This window comes from Corvus kubaryi, unplaced genomic scaffold (assembly GCF_017639235.1).
Source record: "Corvus kubaryi isolate FWS band 111438036 unplaced genomic scaffold, C.kubaryi_AGA036_p1.0 37334, whole genome shotgun sequence".
NCBI classification, from domain to species: Eukaryota; Metazoa; Chordata; class Aves; order Passeriformes; family Corvidae; genus Corvus; species Corvus kubaryi.
The window spans coordinates 22354137-22380168 of record NW_024581108.1 but is presented as its reverse complement, the minus strand read 5'-3'; the positions used below and the strand labels follow the sequence as shown (position 1 = coordinate 22380168).

The window sequence follows — 26032 nt, the reverse complement described above, 5'->3', positions numbered from 1 at the left end:
AGCTCTGTTGCACAGGGTGAAATGTATTTACTCGAAGGGTTGATGAAGGTGTTTCTCTAACCCAGGCAGGCACAGGTGTGAGGGACTATGTGCACACAGATGCTTTGTGTGTGTGTGTTGGCCAACAAGGAGTTGAACCACAGCAATGTGATGACTTGCAGCAACCTGTGTTTCTTTGGAGGAAGTAAACCTGTCTTTTTCTCACTGCCAGAAAGGTCTGATCATCAGGGAAAGCCATTATATTCAGAGCTGCTACATGCTCACTCCAAAAGATGCTCCTTGTTGAATTTCCTTCTGCTAAAGAAGAGCAAGTCAGCTGTGACCAGTCAATAATTTCTCCAAAACTCTGTGATCTTTCACCAGTGCACAAGATACACCATTTAATGATCACAAAACCTGCCCTCAGATGCGCTGTGTTGAAGTCCCCCTTGGCAGTCAGCAGATTCCTGGGACGTGTGAACACCGGAGGTTTTCTTTCCTCTGGGCTGTGTCACAGCTCAGTGGGAGATTCACCCCGGTCAATGTCTTACCTCTGTGTGGTACTTCAGTGAAACACACTGAAGCGGGAGAACTCTGCCTTTAATTAGGCTGGACGTGGGCTGAATCCACATAGGAAACTGGGCAGGATTAGAGCCTCTGCTTGTGCAAGCTCTGGGGGACACAGCGCAGTCGGAGCAGACGTGCTGATTCACCCGTCCCTGCGCGTGGCGTTAGCGCCCGTCCTCCTCACCAGACTAAAAACGTCTAAGACCACGCAAGACTGTGAAACTTCACATTTTTAGGCAATTGCTGTTTTTGTCAAAACTGTCTGTAGCTTCTCTTCCCCGCTGCAATATGGTGAGTAATGAGCTATTGGAGTAATGTCTGTTTGAAACGTCCGTAGCCATATGGCAATGTGGGAGGCGAGGATAAAACAGGGATCAGTCACAAGTGTTTACTTTGAAACACAGATAAAAAGGCAAGTTTTGTGCTGTGACTCAGTTACGTGTTGGATCAGGTACTGGAAACAGTAGCTTTTAATTACTTTTGTGTTTAGTGGACTTTAAAATCCCAAGCACTGAAATCTGGTGTGTATTAGTCCTCCTGATTGCTCTCTTCAAATCTGCTCCGTGAAATCACGGGACAAACAGGTGCTGCCTTTGAGCCAAGCCACAGCCACCTAATCCACGGAGTCATTAGACAGTGATTATTTCCAGCACTGCTATGAGCTGGGTGTGGATAAAATGGGGAAAATGCCACTGAGGAAGGTTAACAAAACTGCCTGGCTGCACTTGCAAGATGGCTTTGGAGGTTTTGGGTTGTTTTGAGACCAGTTAAAGACACTCTGGCAAAGTGCTTGGCTGAACAGTTTTCTTGCAAAGAGCTGAGTAACTTGGGCTCCTTCCTGGGGTGAGGCACAGCTGTTCCATGGAAGTGAAGTCCTCTGGGAAAGTAGGTGGGTTATTTTAGGAATCGAACTGTTTAGAAGCATTTGTAAAAATATCCCTCTGGAGATAAATCCTTATTTGGGATCAGGGAACCAGAGCTCCTGCCTCCCTCCTGGAGTCCTGGGCCTCATCTGTCTGCTCCATCCTGGGGGTCCCATGTTGGAAACCATTTGAGGGATGAGGGAAAACAACACCTGTCAATGAGGTCTTTGGAATCACAGAATCGGGAATGGTTTGGGTTGGAAGGGACCTTTAAAGGCCCTCTGGTCCAACTCCTTTGCAGTGAGCAAGGAGACCGACCCTCCACTAGATCCATGCCCAACCTGACCTTAGAGACTTCCAGGCAGGAGGCACCCACCACCTCTCTGGGTAACTTGTGCCAGTGTTTCACCACCCTTACTGTAAAAAAAACTTTTTATATCAAATCTAAATCAACCCTCCTTCAGTTTAAAACCACCACCCCCTATCCTATTGTAACAGACCCTTGAGTGGCATCAAGAAAATACTTTGGTTCAACAAAGAAAACATCCCATGGCCAAAGTGCATTTCATGTTTAAAATACCTTAGCAGATTAATTAGATTGATGGTCCTGTTGGGTAGGATGAAGGTGAACATGTAGGTGAAGAGAGAAATTTACTGTATCAGTATGGTCTGGCAGTGTCCTCTGGGAATGCATTATTGACTGCTGATCAGCCAAAGGATGCATGTTGGTTTTTAAAAGGAGATCTTGTAAAAGTGGAACATTTTCTTTAATGGAATCATAGAATCCCAGAATGGTTTGGGTTGGAAGGAATCTTTAAAGCTTATCTCATTCCAACTCCTTGCCATGGGCTGGGATACCTTGCACTATCCCAGGCTGCTCAAATCTCTCTGCAGAATAGAAACATGGAACAGGGGGAAAAAAATAATCTCAAACTTCTCTAATACTGTGTGGGCTTTGATTAGAGAGCACTCTGTGTGCTAACTGAATGTTGTCTTCTATTAGCATAATCTTGGGGTTATGTCTGGTCAGTGTTAATGATAAGTGACAGAGATGCATTTCTGAAACTCCGTTTCATCAGATGGGAATTACATCCTGTAAATGCAAGCCCAGATCATAATATTTCATCTCTGTGTCGATTTATCCCAGTCTTAGACTATTTATATCAATTTGCTACTGGAAAATGTATTGTGGAATAGTTGAGGTTGGAAGAGGCCTTTAAAATCATCAAATCCAACCATTAATATCATCTTGCATGTGATCTAATTGCACACATATAATGCAGACATTATACACTGTATAATGTGTAAATATATTAAAAATTAAGGCTTTTTGAAACATAAGCAGATTCTAAAGTCAGTTTTGATATAAAATGACTTTGTAAAGGAAACATATTGTATATATTCTTATATGTACAACATATACATATGTTTTTATAAACTTTAGAATCATGTTTAATGCGTGTGCTTTAAACTTGTAGGACCATATTGCTGGGAGACGTTTGCCTGTAATTGTTCACAGGATAAGTGTTTGTGCTCAAAAATCACAGCAATTATAATTACTCTAAGTAGTTGTGCTTCAAAATGAGCATTTAGGAGAGAAATGGGCTTTTTCCATGTAAGCATCATCTTTATATACTAAAATATATACTATATATTAAAAAATCCTGGGGAAAGTGGCTTTGTTCCACCAGCATCCAGGTAACTTCAGGAAAATGAAACAGGAACAAACCCAGCGTCTCCCCATCACTCCAGTGCCACATACAAATGCCTTCACAGCTATTTGCACTTGAAATGCTTCATTTGCCAACTCCAATGTGGCATTTGCAAATGCAGATTAGTGACGGGAGCGCTGTTGGCTGCTGCTTCTTCCTCCTTTCAGATGTGGCTCCTACTGGACATTTCCTGCCCAGACTTGTAGGCAGCAAACATATGGTGTGGTAGATAGTTTATGGAATAACTTGCTGGAAGTACTTTGAGTGTTCCAGAAACCTCTCAGGCAAAGATGCCCGATTTTCAACATAACATTCATCCGAAATGTCAAAGTTAAGATATTCATTTGCTCACTGGTATTGTTGCATTCCATAATGCGAGCTCAGACGGAGATAAACTGTGGGTTAAAGTCACAGATAGAAATCTCTGGCTTTATGAGCTGTTTGCTTGAAATGCAATCCCTTTCAGGGCCTGCATTACATGAAAAATTACTATATCTGATTAACAGATGAATTCCACAGCATCAGTAGTGAGCAGCAGTGGGATTGTCCATCAGCCTGAGATTCCAGTTTCTCCCTCCACACTCTACAGCACTTCCACCAAATGTATTCAGTGCTTGCCACCACGAAGGGAGCTAATTCTTCCTGGTACTTCTGAACTGTGTCAAGTGCTCTGGGCATCTCTTTTCCTACAATTTGAGGTTTTCACAGACTATAGAAATGTGTAGCACACTGATTTTCTTATTTTTGTGTTTCCTCCAAGGTCCTTTTCATACCCACCCTGGTACACAGGGCCAGGATTCAGTTGATGTCACTGCAGCAGAGTCTGATTTCAGTTGCCTGGCACTATGTATTTATAGCAACTTATCATAGATGAGGATCTGGATTCAAGCTGTGCCTGAATATGACATTTTTTTGATGGAAACACAGCTGTCTGTTGTCCCAGAGATCCCAGGCACTCCTGCTCTCTTGGCAGCTGCACTTGCCCAGGTGCCAAACTGAGCACCACATACATTTTCTGGTGGCTGCCTTATTCACAGGATTTTTTTTTTTTTAATGTGATCTCATTGCCTGTGTTTCTTGTAATATACCTGGAGCTGGTCCAGGATCATACCTCTGGTAGCCTTTTCTGGCTGACTGCTTGTTTGATCAGCCCACAGTTGATTCCTGTGAAATATTTCCCAATAAAAACCTTCTTGCTCTCCACAACTCCCTGATAGGAGGGTGGAACCAGGTGAGAGTTGATCTCTTCTCACATTTAGCAAATGACAGGGCAAGGGGAAACAACCCCAGTTTGTGGCAGAGGAGGTTTAGATGGGAGATTAGGGAAAATCTCTTCACTGGAAGGGTTGCCAGCACTGGCACAGGCTGCCCAAGGCAGTGGTGGAGTCCCTATCTCTAGAGGGATCTAAAAAATGTTTGGATGTAGCACCTGGGGATGTGGGTTAGTGGTGGCCTTGGCAGTGCTGAGGGAACAGTTGGGCTTGATGGCCTTAAAGGGCTTTTCCAACCTAAATGAGTCGGTGACTCTATGGAAGTCATGTTGAGTACTTGTGTTTAGGTACCACAGTGAAACCTGGTTTTCTGTCACTGTTTTTTTTTTTAAACATAGGTTTTGCAGGGCTCAAGAGAGGTGGAATTTGGAGCATTTTCACTTGCCTGGCATGGCACGTGCTGTTGTGGAGAGTCTTGTTTCTATACCATTCACTTGCCTCTTGTTCCCCCAGGGAAATGATGGTGTCCATCTCTAGGCTGGGCATCCATCCCTGTGGATGTGTGCCAAGGCCTTTAGCCCAACTAGATTTCCCACCTTTCTAAATATAGGCCTTTCCAGTCCCAAACAAAACATTATCAAGCTTTGCATTTCTTTTTTAACATTTGCATCCCAAGAAAAGTAGCGAGGAAAATCAGAACCTATTCAGTGTTGTAAATACAGCAGATTATTTTCCTCATATGTTAGCCAGCAGTTGCAAGCTAAATAATTCAGCACACTTTTGGGTCTCTATTCAAACTGATGAGCTAAAATAAAAAGTGTTGATTAAGGCAAGCACGTACCTCAGTGTTGATTGATTTTACTGTTTTGTTTGGTTTGGCTTTTTCCAAACAGTGGAGGTCTCTGATATATATATAAATACACCACTGTTCTTGTAAAGCTGTATTTCTTTTGTGTTGTTTTTGTGGGTTTTTCTTCTGTCATTTTAGGATGATCACTTAAAACCCATATTGCAAAACCAGGGTTTTCTATCACAAGCTTGTGTGCTCATGATGGGTTTTATTTTAAATCCTACCTTGCTGCTGGAGTTCAAGCATCACACAAAGCAAACCTGGCTGCAGGATGATGATAAAGCACAAGCGTCAGCTCCTTGTATTTTTCTAAAAGTATTTCATAATTGAGAATGAAGTGTTTTTGCTTTCCCTCTGTTGCTTTCCCCTGTCAAAGAGCTGGAGGTTCCCAGAAAATTCAGTGCTATCATCACACTTGACTGACACATCTGTATTTGGCAGGTGCACTCTGCCCCTGTGAAAGGGGACATGGCTTTCACAGCATCCCAAAATGGTTTGGGTTGGAAAGGACCTTAAAGCTCATCCAGTTCTACCCCCTGCCCTGGGCAGGGACACCTTCCACTATCCCATGTTGCTCCAAGCCCCTCCTGGCCTTGGACATGTCCAGGGATGGGGAAATCCACAACTTCCCTGGGCAACCTGTGCCAGGGCCTCACCAGCTCACAGGGAAGAATTTCTTCCCAATATCCCATCTAACCCTGCCCTCTCTGTTTGAAGCCATCCCGTCTTGTTTGTGGGGGCTCTTTGGTCACTTGCTCTGTACTTGCACAAAAGCCATAAATGTGTTCTTCTGGCACACAGCACCTGCAGGAGGTTTGAAGGTGGCTGTGCTGCCTTTTGTGGTGTGTCACCGTGCTGAGTTAGTGGGATTTTGGGAAAAGAAACTCTTTCCTGTGATCCTGGATGGCTTCATCGTAAACAGCCAACATCCTGGGCTCATCCCATTAGCAAACCAGTTTGCAGGGATATAATTACACCTATTGAACCATTTTTGCTATTCAGGTGAGCTATGCAGGTAATAAAGGTGGGGGTTTTTTTCACATGCACTGAGATATTTATTCCAAGGAGTCCTGAGCAGGTGGCATCCAGGTGTAGTTGTTACTCTATTTGTATGTGGAAATGCCTGGTTGAAGCACCAGGTAATGGTTGGACTTGAACTGTGTGAGCTCTAGTCATGCCTTTCCATAACCTGCCTGGTAAATTCCCAAACTAAAACTTTTGTAGAGGAAAAAAATCCCAAACCTCATGGTTTTTAGTGGCACTTTATCCAGTGCAGTAAATCCATGGAGAAGATGTAGGCAAAGGTAGCTGGTAGTCTGCTAAAGCACTGTGATCCAGGACACAGTAATTGTTTCTTTGGGAAGCTTATTTTATGTGGAAAAAGGAAGGAATAACACTGTTCCCTCTGAAATGAGCCATCACTGGTTCTGTAATTAGCCCAATGTTAATCGTTTGACAAGAGTTCATCCTAATTTTGAAAACAAAGTTGTGTTTTGGAGGCTTAGTTCCCAGAAAATTGATGGAAAAAAATTTAAGACTTGTTACCAAGGATTTAGATAAATAAACTTCATTAATGTTTGCCTAAATTAGAGAGAAAGTTATTAATGTAAAAAAATTGAAGTGTTAGGAAAACCCCACACATGTTCACTTTGATATTTCTTCTTTTTATTTATAAATATAAATGCTTGAAGAATAAAATTATCAGATTTTGGTCTGTGTTTTCATTGTGGAGGGCTCTGCCTGTGGAGCTGTTTCTGACTGGCACCATTTCAATCAAGTTCAGAAGCTGATTTTCCCCTTTCTGTCAGCACAGATACAGAAAAAACTGCTACAAAATGATCCCTTTTAATCCTGTGCCATTTTTATGTGCTGATTAGAATCAGGGTAACTTCAGCCTGTGTTGAAGGAGTTAATCTTCCTGATGGAGATGTGAAAAGTCGGAGCCATCTTAAATCTCAATATCACATCCTGCCTTAGGGATCACGCTGTGCTAAAACCCCAGATAAAAAGGCCTGACAAAGATTATTGACGGTTTACCTTTTAATGAGCAGCTTGGATTGATTTTTATTTCCCTCCAGGGCTGCTTGCTTTGCCCTGTTTCCACCCATGATGTCATGATTAACAAAAACAACAACAAAATTAAGGCTTCATATCGGAATAGTTGCGGGGAAATAGAGTGGCCATGGCATTCAAGGGAAAACCTGTGCCAAATCCCACTGAAGCTCCAGGAAAAGGCAGAGAGCTTGAATCAGTGGTTGGTGCTCCTCCCAGCAGGGGGAATGCACCTTCCACCAAACAACACCTCCATTCTTCAGCTGTTTTATGTATTTTAAATAACAGATCACTCTGCAGATCACCAGAAAAACAACAAGACCTCCAAATAAAGAGAACACCTTCAAATATCTATATTATTGTTGACAAAAGCTGTGATTTCTCTTTTGTTTGCCAAGTCCCCACCCCTCTAAAGCCAACACTGAACAAACTGCCTCTGGCTACATTCCCATAATTTTGTTCAAATCCTTAAGCTTCAAAAGAGAGTGGCTCTGCCACCACAAAACTATCATCCCAAAAGCTCTTAAGCTCTGACATCATCTATTCTGTTTGAGTCCTTCCATATAGACCTTGCCAGAAAGTGGAAATCCCTTTTTCACATGGGAGAAAGGGTGTGGGGTTTGTTTTTTGTTTTTTTTTTTTTTTTTTTTAAATTCCCTTTCTCATCAGTATTAAAAAAACAAAAGAGAGAGAAGGAAAAGGCTGGGGTTTTTTTTCCCAGGCATGGCTTTGCAGAACAAAAACCCTGATTTTTGAAGAACAGGATGGAGTGAAGCCTTCCAGGCAGGCAGATGGGAAGCCGGCGGCACAGAACCATTCTGCAAAGTGGAAACTTTCCATGGAGAGATCCCGGTTTCTAAGGGCAGGGAGGCGTGCGCCTTCTGAGCTTGGCAGGGATGTGGCTCCAGCCCCCTGGGCAGGGTTGGACAACCTGCTTGTGCTCTGTAGGCAGCTTTTGGAGCCTGCTAGGTTGAAACATAAAGTGACACTGTGCATGTGGCCACTTGGAGGCTGGGATGGGGCTGGAAAATGGGGAATCCAAGCCTGGACTGAAGGAGCCCGCTGGGAGAGAGGTATTGCTGATATTGAGAGTTCCATGGGGTGGGTAATCAGAAATGTGGGGGGGTAAGAGCCCTTGAAGAGTGGTACTTGTGTGGAGCTGGAGGATGGAGGGCGTCATTCCTTAATGCACTTGGCCTGCTGCACCAGGGAGGCTGTTGGGTGGAGGATGGAGAGGGGAAAGCTGCAGCTTAAACCACTTGAGCTGTCACTAAAATCCTCATCTCAAAGTGTGTTGTGTTTTTCCTGTTGGATTTTTTTTTCCTTTTTTTTTTTTTTTCCCCTTCAAAAGAAGTTACATTGAATAACTATGGGCTGTTCTCAGCAGTGTAAAATTTCAATTCCTTAAAACACATCCTTTACCTATCAAATTGGCAGGCTGGAGGAAGAGTTATTCTGCTGCAACTTCAAATCACCACTTCCAAAATTGATCTGGGCTTAGGTACGTCTTTGTGTGTCCATGCTTATTAACTTCATCTTGTGATTAACTTAATGGGCTATGGAATTTTACTCTATGCAAATGCAACTGAAAAACCAATTACTGAAAAGTGAAAAATGAACTCTAGGAGACAGTCATTAGACTACTAGAAACCCCCAGTTCCTTTGGAAACTGTGTTTGGGTAATACGTGGTTTTAATACTGAATTTCCGCCCCAGAAAAAAGCTGTTTGGCAATTACACTTTTTTCAGGCAGTATGGAAACATTTTGACAGGCCTGCCTGCATGGACTACTAAGACCCTCTGGGTTTTATGAGTTGGAAAATAAGTCATGGCTTCAATGAAACGTTGTAGTCCACTTAGTACCCTATTTTCAGGGTCCTTAGACGTACAAGCATCCGTGAATTTAGTTTGGATGGCTGGTGAGTGTAATCCATATTAGCTGGGCTGGATCCAGCAGCAGAGATGCTCTCTGGCTCCATCCTTGCAGGACTGTCTTTCAGTCAATGTGTTTTGTGCGGGTAGATGGTGATGAAGAACCTCCTCTGAACCTGGTGAATTAATTTATGTGCACATAGACAGGCTGTGGCAGCATCTATTAGGGCAGCAAGTACATCACTTGAACTGTTAACTGGAAAATGATGCTGATGATGCCCAGTTCCCCCATAACAGCTGTATTTTTTGAAATAGTTTCATCTTCATCCTCCAGAGTGCTACAGGTGGGTGATCAGCTTAGTGGCATTCACAGGCCGGTGGCCCCAGCTGTGGTTAAAAGTCTCTTGAGAAGGAAGCTGCAGGTGGGGATGTGGTTTATGCTGCCAGCTGTGGTGAGAGCTGACCTGGAGCTCAGAGAGAACATGAATGCTGATACTTGGTGAGCTGTGTGCTCAGCCCGGAGCTCACCTGGTGTTCTAGAGGATGGAGCTCATCCTCTAGTGGAAAGTCAAAAAAAAAAAATGATGTAAACCCCTTGTGGAGGAAATGTGTCCTCAAGTGTGCTGTGTGCTATCTCTCTAGATGATGGGCTGTGACTGGCATTTGGTGTGCTGAGATGCTCGTTTATCCTTTTTCCCTTCCACTTCCATCTCAGCTTTGCCTGGTTTTCACCCCCTGCAGTTTTGAGGCTCCCTCTGCGAGAGGTTTTTTGTTTGTGATGTCTCCCGATGGGATAGGGGTAACTGTGACACACCCTGTGCCTCGTGTTTGGGGTCAGGGTCCTGCACAGGTGCAGGGATCCCCAGAGAGTGTGAGGCCAGTTCTGATCTTTGTCCAACTCACTTTGTCTGCTGTAAAACACCTTTGGGACAGGGTGACAGGCTGGGAATGGGTCACCCCGGGGAGCTGTGCAAACAGATCTGGGGCAGCAGCTGAGCTTTCATTTTCCATAGTGCCTGGACACAACTGGATGAGAGGTGAGAGGGTATCTCTGGCTGTAATTTAATCAATTGATGTTTAGATGTGTGGTGGTGAATGGCTGTAAATGCTTTGGGTGGGTGAATACAAGATACATGTCCTTATTTGTCTTCCTTGTGGTTGTAAATTCCCTAGAAAAGAGTCTGGAAGTGTAGATGAACAGGACTGAGATGTGATGAATATAACACAGAAGCTCAGAGCTAGTGGACATAAAGTGCCTTATGCTGAACTGCTTTGAGTTTATTCCATCAGGTAGCTTAAAGCCATTTAAAATATCTTCTATGCAAATGAAGAAGGGAAAAATAAGAATAATCACGGTACAGATAAAGCATGTATCAAGAATAAAAGACACTGATAAGGAAGATGATGAAGCAAAGAGGAGGAATAAATATGATGTGGAAAGCAGATGTGGAGACTGGGGGGAAGGTGAATAAAAGATAGATGGAAATATTAAGACATTTGTCAAATCCTTGAATGTAAAATGTCAGGGCTTCAAGAACTTGTAAAGGTTATTTACTAACTAAGGCCAGGGTGAAATACTGTGTAACTCCATTGATGCAACACAGACATGTGCATGTACTCTTTGCAGAGTAGGACTGGTTTGATTGCTTAACACCTAAATAAAAAACAATAATTCTTTGGCTCTTTGTTGCCAGGGAAATGGGGGATGTATGCCATAAGAAACAGATGTAAATTTCTGAGCTTTTGAAAGCTAGAAAGCAGGATGGAGTGGGAGAAATCACACCAGAAATTACAGTCCTAAGTATTGGAAAACTTAAGAGATAGCATTAATGTAAATGACTTGGATTGAAGAAACTGTAGAGTTGCATTGTTTTAGGTGTGGGAAGGCACGGATGATTTTCAGAGACCCTTAGGGAATACATTTATAAACAGGCCCTAGAAAAAAATCTGCTTTTAAATCTGACTTTGGAATGGGAGACTTAGAGACAATCCCTAAGAGCCTAAATAAGATATAATATGGGAAACTGGTTTGAATTGGGGTAACTGAATATTCATTCAGAATTACATAATCACATGCAGAATTGAATGAATTCTTTTCAGGAACCTGTGTCTGTAGCTAGAAGAGAGTCAAAATGTGCTGGGAGTTTGGTGAAGCATCTTTAGACCTGGGAACATTTAGAGGCTGATCCTCTGTGGGCAGCTGAGAAGGGCAGGTGTCTTTAGTCTGTACTTCAGAGATTAGGATTTCCCTTGGAAGACTTGAAGCAATTTAGAATTATCAGCACAGAGACAACAGAAGGAATTGTAAAAGCTTCCTGTGTTAATACCTGGCAAAGGGAATTTGCAGCAGGATAAAAAATATTTATATATAGTGATATAGAACTGGGAAACAAAGAGTTGGAGCTGAGGAGGTAAGCAGCCTATAATACTTTGGGATCCATCCCATAGATTAAGAGCACAGACAGATAAGCAGGCTGCACAATTTATGGTAAAGCAAGATAAGCCTATGGACAGACAAAGAATGAAATGTAAAAAGATGCAGGAAAATAACCTCCATGGCTGTAGACTGAGGAGATGGAAAAGGAGCAGATGAGCCAGGGAGTTGGATGATGCTGCTGCTTTCATTACAAATGTTATCATCAGTGCATTGCAGCAAACAATATATTAAAGTGTGTGTAGCAGAGTGACATTTAAATCAGCTGAAATAATCTGACACTCAGCTAAGGATACCTCTGCAGTCACATTTTGGCTTGTGTTGCTCTTGGCTATAGGCCCAGGCAATGTGTGGCAGAGGGCAGCCAGTTGTTCTCCTGAGCTCTTGAACCCTTTCTATGTACTGCCCTCACACTCACTTGTGCTGTGTTGTTAGATATTCATTAAAATTAACCAATTTGTTGTAATGGCTTTGGTTACCCACACACAATTGCCACCGTCTTGCAAAGGGAGAGGGAATCAAGAAGAAATGCTATAATTGCACTCCAGACTCTTAGAATGAGATTTCTGTACTGGCTGAATGTAAATTCATCTCCCAGATCGTTCCTCTCAGCTATTTATCCTCTGAGAATATCTTAGCTGCTGCTGTTTCTGGGGGGGAGGAGTAGGGTGGCTGTTTATAGAGCACCGTGCAGATAGATCAATACCATTTGCAAATCTGATCAGCTCAGGTATGCTGCAGGTTGCTGTGACCAGGCTGTTCTGTGGCTCCAGTACAACTCACCTGACTCACAGCACTTCTCCCAGGTGCAGAAGTGTGACTTTCTGTCTTCTCAGTGATACATTATTCCTTTCTTTTTTTGGTGAAGCAGCTGCCAGCTGTGGCACAACTCCAAGCTGGAGCAGGGTGAATTCCCATCCTCTGTCCTCTTCTGACAGATGACAAGGAGGCAGAGCCCTGGGCATGCCATGAAGGTGGTAGTGGATTGCCCTTTGCTAAACATCTGTGTGGCTTATGCCTTACTTGCCACGTGCCTCAGATCCTGAGCACCCAATTTCTTTTGTAGATTGGTGATGGGAAGCAGGTGCAATCTTCTCTGCATCCTGCCTGTCTTTCTTGCCAGCTCAAAGACATTGTTTGCTCCTGGGTGCATCCTTCAAACAGACTGTCCTGCTTCCTTAGGTGCAGTTGTGCTTTTCCAGGTGTTGTGATGCAGCTGCACAGTGAGTGGAGTTCACGTCTTCGAACTAAGATCAGCCCAGTTCGATTTTAAGCTCGTGGGGTAAATTATTAGGCCTGTAAATCTGACTTCTGTAGGCAGAAATCCTCCTCGTTTCTGGGTGTCTGACACTGGATTATTGGGAAAAGGCTTCTGCATCCACACAGATCAATTGACCAGAGGCAGCGTGTGGGTCTGGCATGACCCACCTTGGATGTGCTGCTTTCACATCTTAAATCTGCTGCTTGTGGGGTGTTTGGGTCTCTGGCTGTATTGCACTGAGGATAAAGAGCACAGCAGATCCTTCCTAAATCCTTTACAGTGTGATGTAGCACATCTAAAGTAACCCCAGAAGAATTTCTCTGCAGTTTCCCTTAGTCGCACACTTTGAATTTAACAACGGCTCCTAATCTCACCGTGCTGGAGGTGTTCAGTGGGTCAGAGCAGTAGTGGCTGTGTGTGTCCTCCTGGTTGCATTTGCTCTATCAGCAGGGAAGAAAAGTCTTTACTCACCAGAAGATTAATGATTAAATTCCAATTTGCAGAGTTTGGAGCTGATCTAGCCTAGAACTTCTCCCATATTTATGGTGTTTAAATTTTCTAATTTAAGCGTTTCTGTAGTCTAAGTAAAGTTATTAAGTGTTGAAGCAAACTCTCACAATACTTACCTTGCCCTAAGAGGAATAATCCATGCAATAATATAAATATTTGTAATCTGTGTGCTTTGCATAGTGGTATGACAGTCTCCAAAGATGTCCCATTTAATTTGGAGTTAATTCCACCTTCATTGCTCCGTGGATGCACTTGAGGTGCTCTGTGGTGTTTAATTTGGGTTCTTCTGAATGCCAGATGCAGGGAATTAGAGTAATTATAGAGTGTAACTCAGCTTTTAAAGGCTGTTTCCTTTTTAGAGAGTATAAAGAGTATATAAATTGTTTTAAATGTTTTAGTGGGTATTGATGGCCTGGCAGATTATCCAGCTGGAAACAGAACGCAAGATCTTTGTGTTTCTCTATCCAGAGATAACATCACCATTTCTGGCTGCTTTCTTAAGGAAAAATAGAACAAAACAACCAACAAAAAGCCGAGACCTTTCTGAGGGATAGGAAATAACATGTGTGGTGTTCTTTGGGAAAAATTCCATCACCTCGATCAAAATTGTCTTCATGGAGTCACAGAAATGGTTCAGGGTGGAAGGGCCTCCTGGAGGTGATCTGGTCTGACTCTGTGCTCGAGCAGGGTCCTGAGGGCACATCACTCAGGAGTGAATATCTTCAGGAAAGAAGACTCCACAACCTCTCTGGGCAGCTTGTTCCAGTCACCCTCACAGAGAGAAATTTCTTCCTATGTTCAGGTGGAATTTTCTGTGTTCCAATTTCTCCCTGTTGTCCATGGCTCAGCATCATGGAGCAGAGCCTGGCTCCATCCTGTAGCACCCTCCCTTCAGGTATTGATACACATTGATAACATCTCATCTTAGGCTTCTCTTCTTCAGGCTAAACAGACTTGCCTTGGAGCACTGGCCTTTGCTTTGGAGTGTAGGAACACAGTCCTGGATTTGCAGCTTGCTGTCATGGGAGCTCTTGGGATACCAACCCAATGTCAAATCAATATTTTATGGCACCTTCTAAAATCTGTTACAGGGAGGAGATTTCCATGTGCATCTGCAAAAGAACCTGTTACTTCTCTTCTGAAAACCAGCATTTGTGTCTACAACACAAATAAATACAATAAATACCGGTTTTTCCTTTGTTCTACTGCCTACTGTGGAATCTTACTCCACTTGCTCTTAGGTCCCTCCTGAGCAGCACTGTCAGGAGCAAGGGCTTTGTTCTGTGTTAGTGCAGCACCAGGCACAAATGGGCAGGAACATAAAGCTTTTGCTCTTGAATTAGCCTGTGAAAAACAAAGAGGGGGGGGGGGAAAAAAACAAGCCAAGGTACCCAGTTCCATTGGGGGAACTCAATTCTTCAGCCATTCTGCAAGTCAGCTGCCATTCAGAGCTGGAGCCATTTCCTGCAGTTTTAGGTTTTTAAGGTGTGCTGAAGTTTCAAAAGCAAAGTAATAAATGGTGACAAAATAGATAAATAATTGTGTTCTCTCTTTTTGGTGCAGTCACGACTGCAGGGTTTTAGCACGGAGTAAAGGCAGTGGGCAGGGGTTTTGTCTTCCTTACAGTAATTGAATCAGTCCTACAGCTGCTTGTGGTGCCTGTGTTTTTGGCAGTGGGGTTGGGGTTTACAGAGCCTGTTTGCACCCGCTGGCCAGAGGGTGAGGAGCAGCTGCCATGGGGACCAGGGGAAATTTCACTGCACCAAAGAACTGGCTCTTAGGAGCAGCCTGAGGTTTTCTGCACATTCAATCAGCTCTTCTTGGTTTTAGTGAGGTAGAGAACTAAACCAAAAGGAATATATGTACCCCTAAACCTAAATTGAATTTCCTGTGTAAATGGGGAGCCTGACACTTGGGTGTGATGTGTTTCAGTGCACCATAATTCACCTGGGCAAAATGTGGTCCTGGAGCAGCCTCACATGCTGCACGAGCTGTGATGAGATGCAGCATCTCCAACAGGGGATTGCAAGGCACTGGCTGCAGTGGGAATTGTCTGACAGCTTAATATTTCAGTTGCAACTGGCCATACTTACAGTAATGAGTATGTAATTATTTTTTTTTAAGCCTGGTAAGAGCCACAAACATATGGTACAGTAGCAGAAGAAATTATTTTGGGTAGTAATCCTTAAATATTTTTTTGGCAATCAAATGACTAGGCCTTTCCCAAGGGAAACAGAAATTCCCATTAAAGCACTTTGCTGGCAAGGCTTTGTTACTGCTCTGCCACCCTAGACAAGCCCTACCTCCTCCCATCTTCTACTTGGCTGCGTGTCTGGACAATATATTCACTGTTGGCAGTGCTTGCTTAGCTTGCTGTCACCTGGAGGAGAGGAGAGTGCAGCAGTGTCTTTTCCCTTGCTAAATGAAGGACTAATGTGTTGACAGAATTACTTTGGGGTTGACTCATCTATTTCTTTTAATTATTATTTTATTTCCTCCCCCCAAAAGTGATTGTACCGATGTTTGTCATCAGTGCAAGAGGAAGTGATGGATTTTTGGCGTGTCAGTGACGTTTTATAGACCTCTTTTGAAGAAACAGTGAGTCATTTGTAACATATGGATGCAACCACTGGACACTGGAGATTAGTAGTAACATGTCCATGTTGTGTTTTTCTGGTCACCCTTGTGCCCAGAGCTCTCTGCAGTTTTTCTGCAGAGATGGGAAGTTCTAGTGGGGCATCCCATAATGATTCTGGGTCTGCACGTCCCTAGGGCAGGTTACACATATGTCACTCCCTCTGATCCTGAGTTCTGTGTGGTAACCACGCTTGCTCCCTCTCCTTCTTCAGCGTGGAATAATTCCTGTGGTGTGGACAGCACAGTTGGATGCACAAGCTGCCAGACAGGTTTGTGTCCTGGTGGTGGCTGAAGGGGCTGCTTTATTCTGAAGCAGCAGGGATCTGATCTCAGGTGAAAGAGCCAAGCCCAGTGACCCCAAATATCTGTGTCGAGGTTTACAGGGCTGGGAGTAATTTGCCTTGGCATTGCAGGAGCCTTTGTAGGGGAAAACAAATGTAGGATGAGTGGTCCTCCAGCCAACCTTATTTTCCCTCCTTGCTGGCGCAGAGCACGTTCCCAGTGTTTCCAATGTAAAAGGCTTGCTTTGAAGGGGAGACCTCTGACCTTGCTCTGTAATGCAGTGAGCCCTGGAAGCTGTGTTTTGCTGAAAGCTTTTGCTTTTAAGGGAGAAAAAGAGCCAACAAAGATGCCCTGTGGAGTCAAAGCTAAAAAAAAAGAAAAGAATTACCCCTCTTTAATGTTTGCTCTTAGAAGTTTTAGAGGAATTTAGGCCCAAAATTAGGTGTTAGTTTGGGGAGAACTGATGACTTAAAATGTGGAGATGAGTGTTATATCCAGAAGCACCTCCCGACGCAGGTTCTCTGTTGTCCCATCCTGCAGCATTCCCAGCCGTGACCCTTGCTCTGAGCTCCATCTTTCCATTTATTCCTTGAGAGCTGGAGCCAGTTTCACTTTTTTTTCTTTTCCCCTTGCCAAAGCCCGGCTGGAAGAGGCAGAGCTGGAGCAGGAGGAGCCCCTGCAGGAGCTGCCGTGATTGAGGGAATGAAGGCTTGAGGCTTCTTGGGAAGAGCAGGGAAATGAAGCTACATTTTTTCACGTGGTGGGCACATGGTGAAGGCTCCAGGCTTTTCTCCCGAAGGTGGTCTGCTGGTTGTGTCCTTAATCTGTAGTGCTAATGAGGGGAAAACTACAGAGCACAGACAGATTAGTTGATAGTATTCCCAGGAGTTAGAAGGCTGTGGAGACAAGCCAGGTATCAAAGTTGCTTTGATTTTTCTAACTCATGAAAATGACAGAAGGGTTTGTCTTTGGTGATAATTGACCTTAAGTCTGGAGCTCTTTCAGGCAAGGAAGGTGCCTTTTTTTCCTTCTTTTTGTGGGTAAGGCAGCCATAGTAAAACCATTTGGTTCCTGACAGGCAGAATGGAAGAGGGGGATATCAGGTTGAGAAAGCTCCAACATGAATTTTTCCATCTTTTAACTGCTGCTGTTTCTCTTGGAAACTTCCAAATAAATGCACGTGTTCTTATTTTTAATCCATTTAGTGGAAAGGCTGAATGATAAATTAGATGTTAGCAATAAAAAAGCCATCTCTTCCTCAGAACTGCTTTGTTTATCATGTGATGTGCTGTTGTTACAGAAAATAATTAAAGTGCATATTGATTTCACACTGTTGTATGCAGGGAGTTATTCTGGAGGAGCCTGGGTTCCCCTCAGCTTCTGGGAGTGGCAGAGGAGACAGAGGGTGCATGGTACCCCACAGATGTAATGCAGTCCTTCAGGAAGCTGGATCCCAAAGTTAGCCAGCTGTGTGATACTATTTCACATCTTGGCTCTTCAATAAGAGTTGGGATCAGCTCTCAGAGGCTCTTTTGGGGTACTTTTCTCCCATGTGTTTAGTAATTTGCTAATCGTGTCATTCCTTGGTTCTTGAGGGGGAAGGACGGGACCTTTATTGGGCAATGTAAAGTAAAACGGGCTCAGAAAAACACATTTTGCAGGTATTTATATGGTACCTCCCAGTACAGCAATGGATGTGGAATAGCAGGACTGCAGAGAATCTCCTTTGGCCTTTTCCTTGTGTTAAGTAGCTCGGTTATTGAGTGGGGGAAAGGGACTTGAGGTTGGGCAAGTGGGGGGGAAAATACCCTCCCACAGGGCTGCCCAAACCCTTGGATGCAGGAATGGCTCTCTGAGTGACTGCTGATGATAATCTGCCAAAGCCAGAGGATGCTTTGGGTGGCAGCACCAAAATAATGAGCAGTGTTTTCTGAAATGAAGATGTCCAAAGGCTTTGCTAGGCAAGTGCCTGTGAACTAATTTAACTCAATTAATGTTGTCTTGCTCCTTCCCCTCTGCTACAAATTGGTGACATTTAATTCTTCTTTAGGCTGTGGGAAACACCCACTGTCTGTGGGCAGGACAGATGGGGAGTCAGAACTGGAAACAGCAGGAGGAGCAGAAGCCCTTTGTCCTCGTCAGGACTGGCCTGTTCCTAGGGGTATCCACTCATCCACGGGAAATGAACCTTGATCCTGCCACTGGTCCCAAGAAAACACAAATGTCCTGCAAACTAGAAACAAGATCTATGTTTTAAATAGGGATGATAATGGAAATTAGCACCACTACCTACCTTGGGAGTGGCAGTCTCTGTCAGTGACTGTCGTCAGATCCTGAGTCCTGTTGCATGCGGATCAGGAGAGGTGTTCCAGTAGTTCCTTCAGGTTTTATCGCCTACAAAATTTCAGGTGTGGCAGAGGAAATATTTACTGTCTTCCCAACTCAGAATTTCTCCCAGAGTTAGTGGAGTTATTAAAAAACCCAAAAAAAAGTAGTGTCTGCTCTTGTTAGGCAGTCTCAGCTGGGTCATGCCAAAAGAGATGCTGATGGGAATGCCACAGTTGCCTTGTAAATCAGAACCTGTAAGACTGGAAAGCACAGTGACTCACTGGCACTTTTTCACCTGGGCCAGGAGCTGCTGCTTCTTGTGGGATGTGGGTCATGAAGAGCACAAATCAACAAGGCTGCATCTTTCTGATGTGTTTCTGAATGTTTCCTGGTTTTCTTCACTATCTTGTTAAGAAAGTGAAGCTGCAGCTCACCCCTGGGCAGGAGGCCACTGTGAAGCACTGCCTGTCTGCCCTTCAGACCCTCAAGGCATTTTGGTGGGCATCGGGTTAGTGGGGTGGGAAACAACGGCAGGAGCAGCCTGGTTTAGATTATTAACATGTCTTGAACAAAAGGGGGAAAAAAAAAGAGGAGACTCTTCCATCATTTACAGCTCCTGAAATACCACTAATTAGTGTCTGAGGAATACAGACTGCGTGGGAAGTTAGACGTTCACCAGGCTGTTCATCTGGGAGCCGTCTGAGGAACAGCTCCTGCACGCCGGACATCTGCAGGATTCAAAAAAAAAAATGAAAGAGAAAGGAAAAGACACAGTTCATTAACCAACAACAACATTACCAGGAAAGCAACTGGGGAGAGCTGATCGCTGCCACTAACTCTGTCTGTTTACCATCAATTAATATTTAGTCTCCCAAATTTGGAGCTCTTTTGTTTGCGTGCCTCGTGGTGTGCGGAGCCGCCTCGGATCCGGGAATTGCGGCTGGCGGTGGTTTGCAGCGGCGTGCCCCGGGAGCCGTGGGCTCGCTGCTAAAGCCTTCAGGGGGCCTCTCTATTAAAGAGATAATAGTACAGATTTGAAAGCTTCAGCTGATTAATTAAATGCAAACACAAGATTGTACTCGCAGGCTCTTTCAAAGGACTCCGAGTCCTTTTCTTAAGTCGGTTCAACCTTGACCTGAGTTAGCGCTTGTATAAAAGATTAAAGGTGACCCATAAAGAGAGAAACAGGATTTGCATTGTTTTAAACTTGGGTTTGTGTGTTGTGGAGAGGAGACTTTTTTTTGCTGCACACACATGCCTGCTCCCTCCCTTAGGAATATGTGGAAAATGGCACTTTGTGGTTCCTGATGATGTGGGGGCTTTGGGCAGCGCATCAAAATGAAGTGGGATGAGAGAAACTGTCAGCCTGGGCTGTGCAGCACTTGGGCAGTGCAGGAGCTTGACACAAGCTGCATTGTTGGTGATCCAAAAGGGCCAAACCATTAGGTCAGGTTTGCTATGATGTTGAGGGTGGAGCACTGACACTGATCATGCTGTAATCAAACCTCTCCTGATGGGAGAGAGTTTTTAAAGTCCTTGCCAGGAGTTCCAGAGACAAATGGGACTCTCAGCCTGCGCTGCTTCTTGATAGTTGTTTATTAAGTCTTATCAGAGAAAGAGTCACTAGCGTGGTCCAGACATAGCACAAAGCAGAGAATACAGGAGAAAGCTGAATTATCAAGATTACACAGCCTTTTTAAAGGTAAATCAACCAATGGTCACTAGAAATGTACATTATTTTTACTTTTCTGCCAATTTTTTAGTAATACAGCCAGGAACTGTGGAATTTTTTGTCCAATCATCCCAAACTACTTTTACTGCAGAATATGGAGTAGTAGAAGAAGGAGGTTTGGAGAACAACAACAATCCTCCATTTTGATGTTTTTTGCTTTTATCTGTTTACTACATTAACAAACCCAAAACCTCTAAATTTTTCACCCTGTGACGATCTTACGTAGTAGTCTATCACCTAATTTACACTAGTGTAGTTTCTAGTTCTTTTCTGACAGTAGGCAGTTTTCTTCCATGGACAGAGGTCAAAAGCTGTGTTGTTCAGGGGAGTGAAACCCCTCAAAACAGGCAGGGAAATATTCTCTGCACTCTGGGTTCCCACAGAACATCCTATGGAAAAATGGGGGATAGCACCAAATCCCTGGGAAACCAGCAAGGGCTGGGCCTGTCTGCCTGGGAAACACATTTCCACCCTATTCATTTGTGTGGAGTTTAATCTTGGAAAAGGCTTCGTTAAAACTACTTGAGTCTCTTTTGGGACTCTTCAGAGCAGAATGTTGCAGGAAATGTTAATATACTTGGGGGCTCTTCAGACAGAGTTTCATTTGTTTTGTTTTACTGTTTAGTTCTGGTTGTGCTCCTTACTTGAAAGGGCTGAGCTCCACGTCTTGCATTTGTTGAACAACATGACAGCTTGTGAAGTATGTGACAACGTGGCTTGAGCAATATAATGCGGTGGACATCCTAAATTACCTCTTCAGTTATGTTTCTGAAGCTTTCTGAACAACTGAGATTTGATCCTTTCTAACTTGAGTTGAACCTTATGAATTGCAGATTACTATTTTCCAATCAGAACAAAAAAGGTTTTCATTTTCAGGATTCATACGTGTTATTTTAGCAGCTATTTCCTAATCTCTAGCTGTTGTAACCCCTTGGACTGTTTAATTGGGTGTTGCCAGGGAGTGCATGGAATTATACTGTTACCAATCACTCTACTATGTTACAAAGGGGAGTTCATCCAAGTGTCCAATTTTTTCCTCACTAAGTTTGTCCCTGCAGACTTCTCTTTAAAGTTAACACTTGTCCTTGAGAGTGTGCACAGAACAGAAGCAGTAGAAAGGACCAGATGTAGCGCTATGGAGCTTCTTTGTTCTCCTCTTTATGATAAAGCACAAAAATCCTACATAGTTTAACAAAACTCCAGTATCTGGTCCTAATTGCTGTAAGTAAAGCACGTGTGATCTAAATGTTAATCAGATTTCTGCATTTAATGAGGGAAAAAGCAGCTATTATATGAGAAATGTTCAGGAGCAGGAGCTGTTCGTGTTCCAATCAGGTGATTGTGTATTTGAATAGTATTTCCATTTAAATAGCTTTATCGTCCTGCTGATTCCTAAGCACTGAGTCAAAACAAAAACTAACAGCTAAATTGATATTATTACTAAGGAGGAATGAATAATAGGCAGTAATTCCATACCTGCTGGGAATCCTCAGTGTGCTCATGGACTGTATAGGTGTAAGGGTTTGCACCAACTCTGGAACTGTTGCATTTAACAGGGGAGCATTGTGGGGATCTAATTCCGCCCTACTGAGTCCATGTTAGAATCCCGTTAAATTCTTCCTCTGCTTATTTTCCTGTTGATTCCCATGAAATGCTTGGTCATGCAGTGGGCTCCCTTCCCAATTCCCAGCATTTGGAGAAGGCAAGCCTTTCAAGCAGGCATGTTGAAATCCACAGAGGTCCTGCGGGACACGCGCTCGTTTCCCCAAATCCCGTTCACAGCCAGAGCGTTTCCCGGGACAGCAGCACGGCTCTATTGCTCTGGCCACCCATATATCCTAATGCTCCTGAAAGGATTATTTCATAATCTTATCCTGTGAATGCAAGAGCTGTAAGCCCAGATAAACTGCATTCCTCTGGGGAAAGTGAGTTGGGACTCGTTTTAACCGCATCCCAGTGGAATTGCATCATTTATGATGTTAAATGGTATTTGGCTGGATGGGATTGTGGTTGAGTCAATGGAAGTGCCACCTTAGGATCCAGTGGCCTCTCTGTTCATATAAAACAGGCTGGTGTAGGCTGATGCTGAAACCAAGCCATAAGCTCATGTGTATTCACAGGGGCACTGTCCTTCAGATAATGGCCTTTGGGAGAGTGCCATGAGAAGCATGTTTTATTTTAGATCTGGCTATTCCTTTCCAGCTCATGTAGCTGCCAGGCGAGGTTGGATACAGATACAATTAGACCTTAGGAATGTTCAGGACCTCTGGTTCTTTCATGCTCTGCTTCACAGCTTCCCAGATGGTAAAAGCCAGCTGAGGTTATATCATGATCAGCATTGAGTCCTGCCTCCTGCACAGCGCAGGCCAGAGGGGGTCACTCAGCAGCCCTTTGATCAGGCTCGATGCTTTGTGCTTGAACCAGAGCACTCCTTGCAGAAATACACCCAGGCTTCTGTGAAATGATGGGGAATCCAGCTGGTCCTGCCTCTCAAAAATAAGAATAAGGGAGAAAAGCCTGCATTTTCTCCCAGATGCGAGCTCCTACTGTGACATCTGATCAAGTGGGTGGCATCCCTGCCCATGGCAGGTGGGTTGGAACTAAATTTCTGTAAGGTCCTTCCAATCCAAACCACTCTGTGATTCCATGATCTGATCAGATGATGTGATATTGGAAGGGCCCCATATCACTGAGATTCAGAGCATGTGAACTTGGGTCCCTGTGCAGAGTCCAGTCCTTGCTTGCTTTTAGCTGCTGGAGTATTTCACAGGATATCTCATCACAGCTGCTTAAGAATCTGCTCACATTTTGATACATCTGCTTGTTAATTCTTTTTGTCTCCTGGCTCCCTGTGGACCTGCTGAGCAGAGAACTCCTGTTTGTGTGATACTTCTCTGTTCTTGGTGTTTCTCTTCCAATCACCCTTCGCTTTCACAGAACCATGTACTTAAAAGTTCAGCCCCCCTGTGCATACATACAAAGTAGTTGAACACTTGTACCATGTTTTAGGTAGTTAATTAATAGTGGCTAAAGAGTAGGTATTTCTTCTTTAGGCTATTTCAGTTCTTCAGCAGAAGAGTGACTTTTTTTTTTAAATTTTTCTTGTTCTCTAGTCAAAAATCATAGAAACTCCAAAGAAAAAGCATCTGTAGAATCCCAGTTGAAGGTGATGCTTGGAGGTGAGGAGGCCTTTTGTATGGGGAAAAGGTCTCCAAAGACATGAAATCCTGATTCAGTGTTTTTAACCACAATTTCTTCCTTGCTTCCTAGTGTATGTACAGGTATAATACTTGTATGACAAGTAACTGGCTGCATGTGAATGTTGGTTCCTTGTGAAAAAGATTATGTTTGAAAATGTGGTTGAAGATGTCAAAGAGAGCACAGTCAGGAATCAATCATAAATGCAGATACCAGTTAAATGAGAAAGAAATACAGTGATAGGCAAATGTCCTTAGTGTTGGGCTATTTTTCCCACTGGATATTAGAATTTCACTTTGGGCTTGGTAGAGAGAAACATTTGGCTTAAATGTTACAACTTAACACCTGAAAATCAATTCGTATACACAACCTCTTTTAAAATGTGAAGTGGAAAATATTTTCCTGACATCTATGAGAGCCACACTTTCAGCAGTTAAGACTGGAAATGTTCACTAGGAATTAAATCAATGGTGAAGTCTAGAGAACAGATCTGTTTGCAGGTTTGAGATCTGGGATAGATGCTTTGTTATTCTTCTGTTACTAATGACTGCATTAGTAAAGAATGAAATGGATTTATGTGGCCAGGCTGGGGAAGTGGAATAAAATGCTGGAATGATTGGCGAAAAACTTCACAGTACAAGAACCTGCAAAGATCCTTTGCACAAGAAGCAAAGAGCAAATAAAGTGTTTGCATGATGACACTGCAAAATTCTCCAGCTGGGGGCTTTCTGCAGACCTAGCTCAGCTTATCCATGGGAGCACTTGAAGGTTCCCCTCCAGTGTCAGGCTTAGCAAAAAAACTCCCAGATTGAGTCAATAGTGCTGAATTGCATTTAGCTTTCTGTTGAAGTGACAATTTTTGCATAGTTTTAATGAGCAGCAGCCCTGGGCCAGAAAACTTAAGCCTGGGCTGCTTCTTGCTGGCTGCCCTAGTTTGTTTTCATCCCTCTCACGTGAAGGATCTCCTGGAGCACGTTAAGCAGCGGGACTGGCATCCATCATGTGGAGTTTATTCCGTCATCTCTCCCCAGGAAGAGAAGTGTGAACAATGGGGTGTTTTATTTTAATAGCATTTTTGTTCGGTTGGTTTTGTCATCGTGGAAGTCTTTTCTGAGGCAGAGCGAGTTGCTTTTTGGTTTTTAATGCATCCATTGCTGTGTCCTGAAGTCGAGGCAGGGAGAATCGAGGCTTGGATCCCCCATCTGGAGTGGATGGGTGTGAATTTTCTCCTAAGCTTTGCAGTTGATTCCACAGCCTTATGCTTGCCTTGGAGAACATCTGCCTTCTGCTTGGGTGAGCTTTAACTTGTGCTGCAGAGAGCTCCCAAAGGATGGCCCGTGGCACATGCAGGCTGCACTGCCATCCTGGAGAGCTCACAGAAAGGCTTTTTCCAGGAAGATACTGAGTCACAGATGGATTTTGGTAGGCAGCCACCAGCCTAGCATTTTGCCTTTATCCCAGACTTTAGGGCAGTCTTTTAAACACCCCGGGCCAAGCTCATGGACAGCTGTGACAGGCAGGGACAAAGCTGTCAGAAGATGACCGAACCATTAGTATCTTTGGTCTGGTCATCATTCCACATTAGTGTCCTTAAAAAGCAGCTGGAGGGAAGCTTTTCCCACAGAAATGTGAGAGCCCATGGGCACGAGAGACCAAGTTCCCGACATCTTGTGTCAGGAACAGCTGCTGACCACTGGGTGTGGGAATAGCTGAATGAGGTTTATTTCTCTGTGGTGGTCCATTCTCCAAAACTTGGTTTGGATCCAGCTACACACTCTCCATCCCTCTGTTTCTCTATCTCTAAATTCTTTTTTAATATTTTTATATATATATATATACACACCACTGTTGACAGATCTTTCACTGTATAGATCTTTCTGTGCTATGGAGCCAGGTCAAGGGAAACAGCTTCACAAATAATTTAAAGTGTTGTGGAACTAAAAGGAAACAATTGGAGAGGTATCCAGGCACAAAAACGGGGCAGGGCAGAGGATGGAAAGAAAGGAAAGGTGGAGGATGATCTAAGCACATCCCCTTCAGTTCATAAGAAAGCTGCCAGTGGTGGAGAGCCTTGGGAATACATAATTTCAAAGTTTATACTGTTCATCCAGAAAATGAATGTATCTGGGTTTTATAGGATTAAGCAGTAAAGTTCATTGCAGCTGGATATGAAGTGGAGAGGAGGAATTCACATGGGGGAAAAGGAAAAGAATATTAAATGTGAATTATTCAGCAAAAAACCCAGTTAGTTAGCATGATACTTGATCAGGAAATGATTAGACAATTTATTATTTTTAATAAAATCACCCCATAGAGGTAAAATAAAGAGAACAAACTTTGACATGTGAAAATAAGAGAAATAAGTTTTAAAAAATGTTTTCTTGCTGTTTCTAGACTGCCTTGAAGATGATGAACACAGTAATAATGCTAAGATTACTGTTGGGCACAAAGTGAACTCTTACTCAGGCACAGAAGCTCCAGCCAACCCAAACGACTGGGTCAGTAGAAATTAAATCAGCAGCGAGCCCCAGATAATATCCAATGG

General features: G+C 43.6%; 1 protein-coding gene and 1 long non-coding RNA gene across 2 annotated transcripts in view; one reads left to right on the top strand and one right to left on the bottom strand.

Annotated features, from left to right (window-relative positions):
• Positions 1 to 26032, top strand: part of DAB1 (DAB adaptor protein 1) — a 417412-nt gene that overhangs the window by 155496 nt on the left and 235884 nt on the right. The window lies entirely within an intron of this gene.
• Positions 2199 to 19927, bottom strand: LOC121665909. Its single transcript, XR_006016513.1, has 3 exons — positions 19917 to 19927; positions 5716 to 5766; positions 2199 to 2244 (listed from the first exon to the last, which is right to left on the bottom strand). It is a non-coding gene; the product is annotated as an uncharacterized LOC121665909 (long non-coding RNA).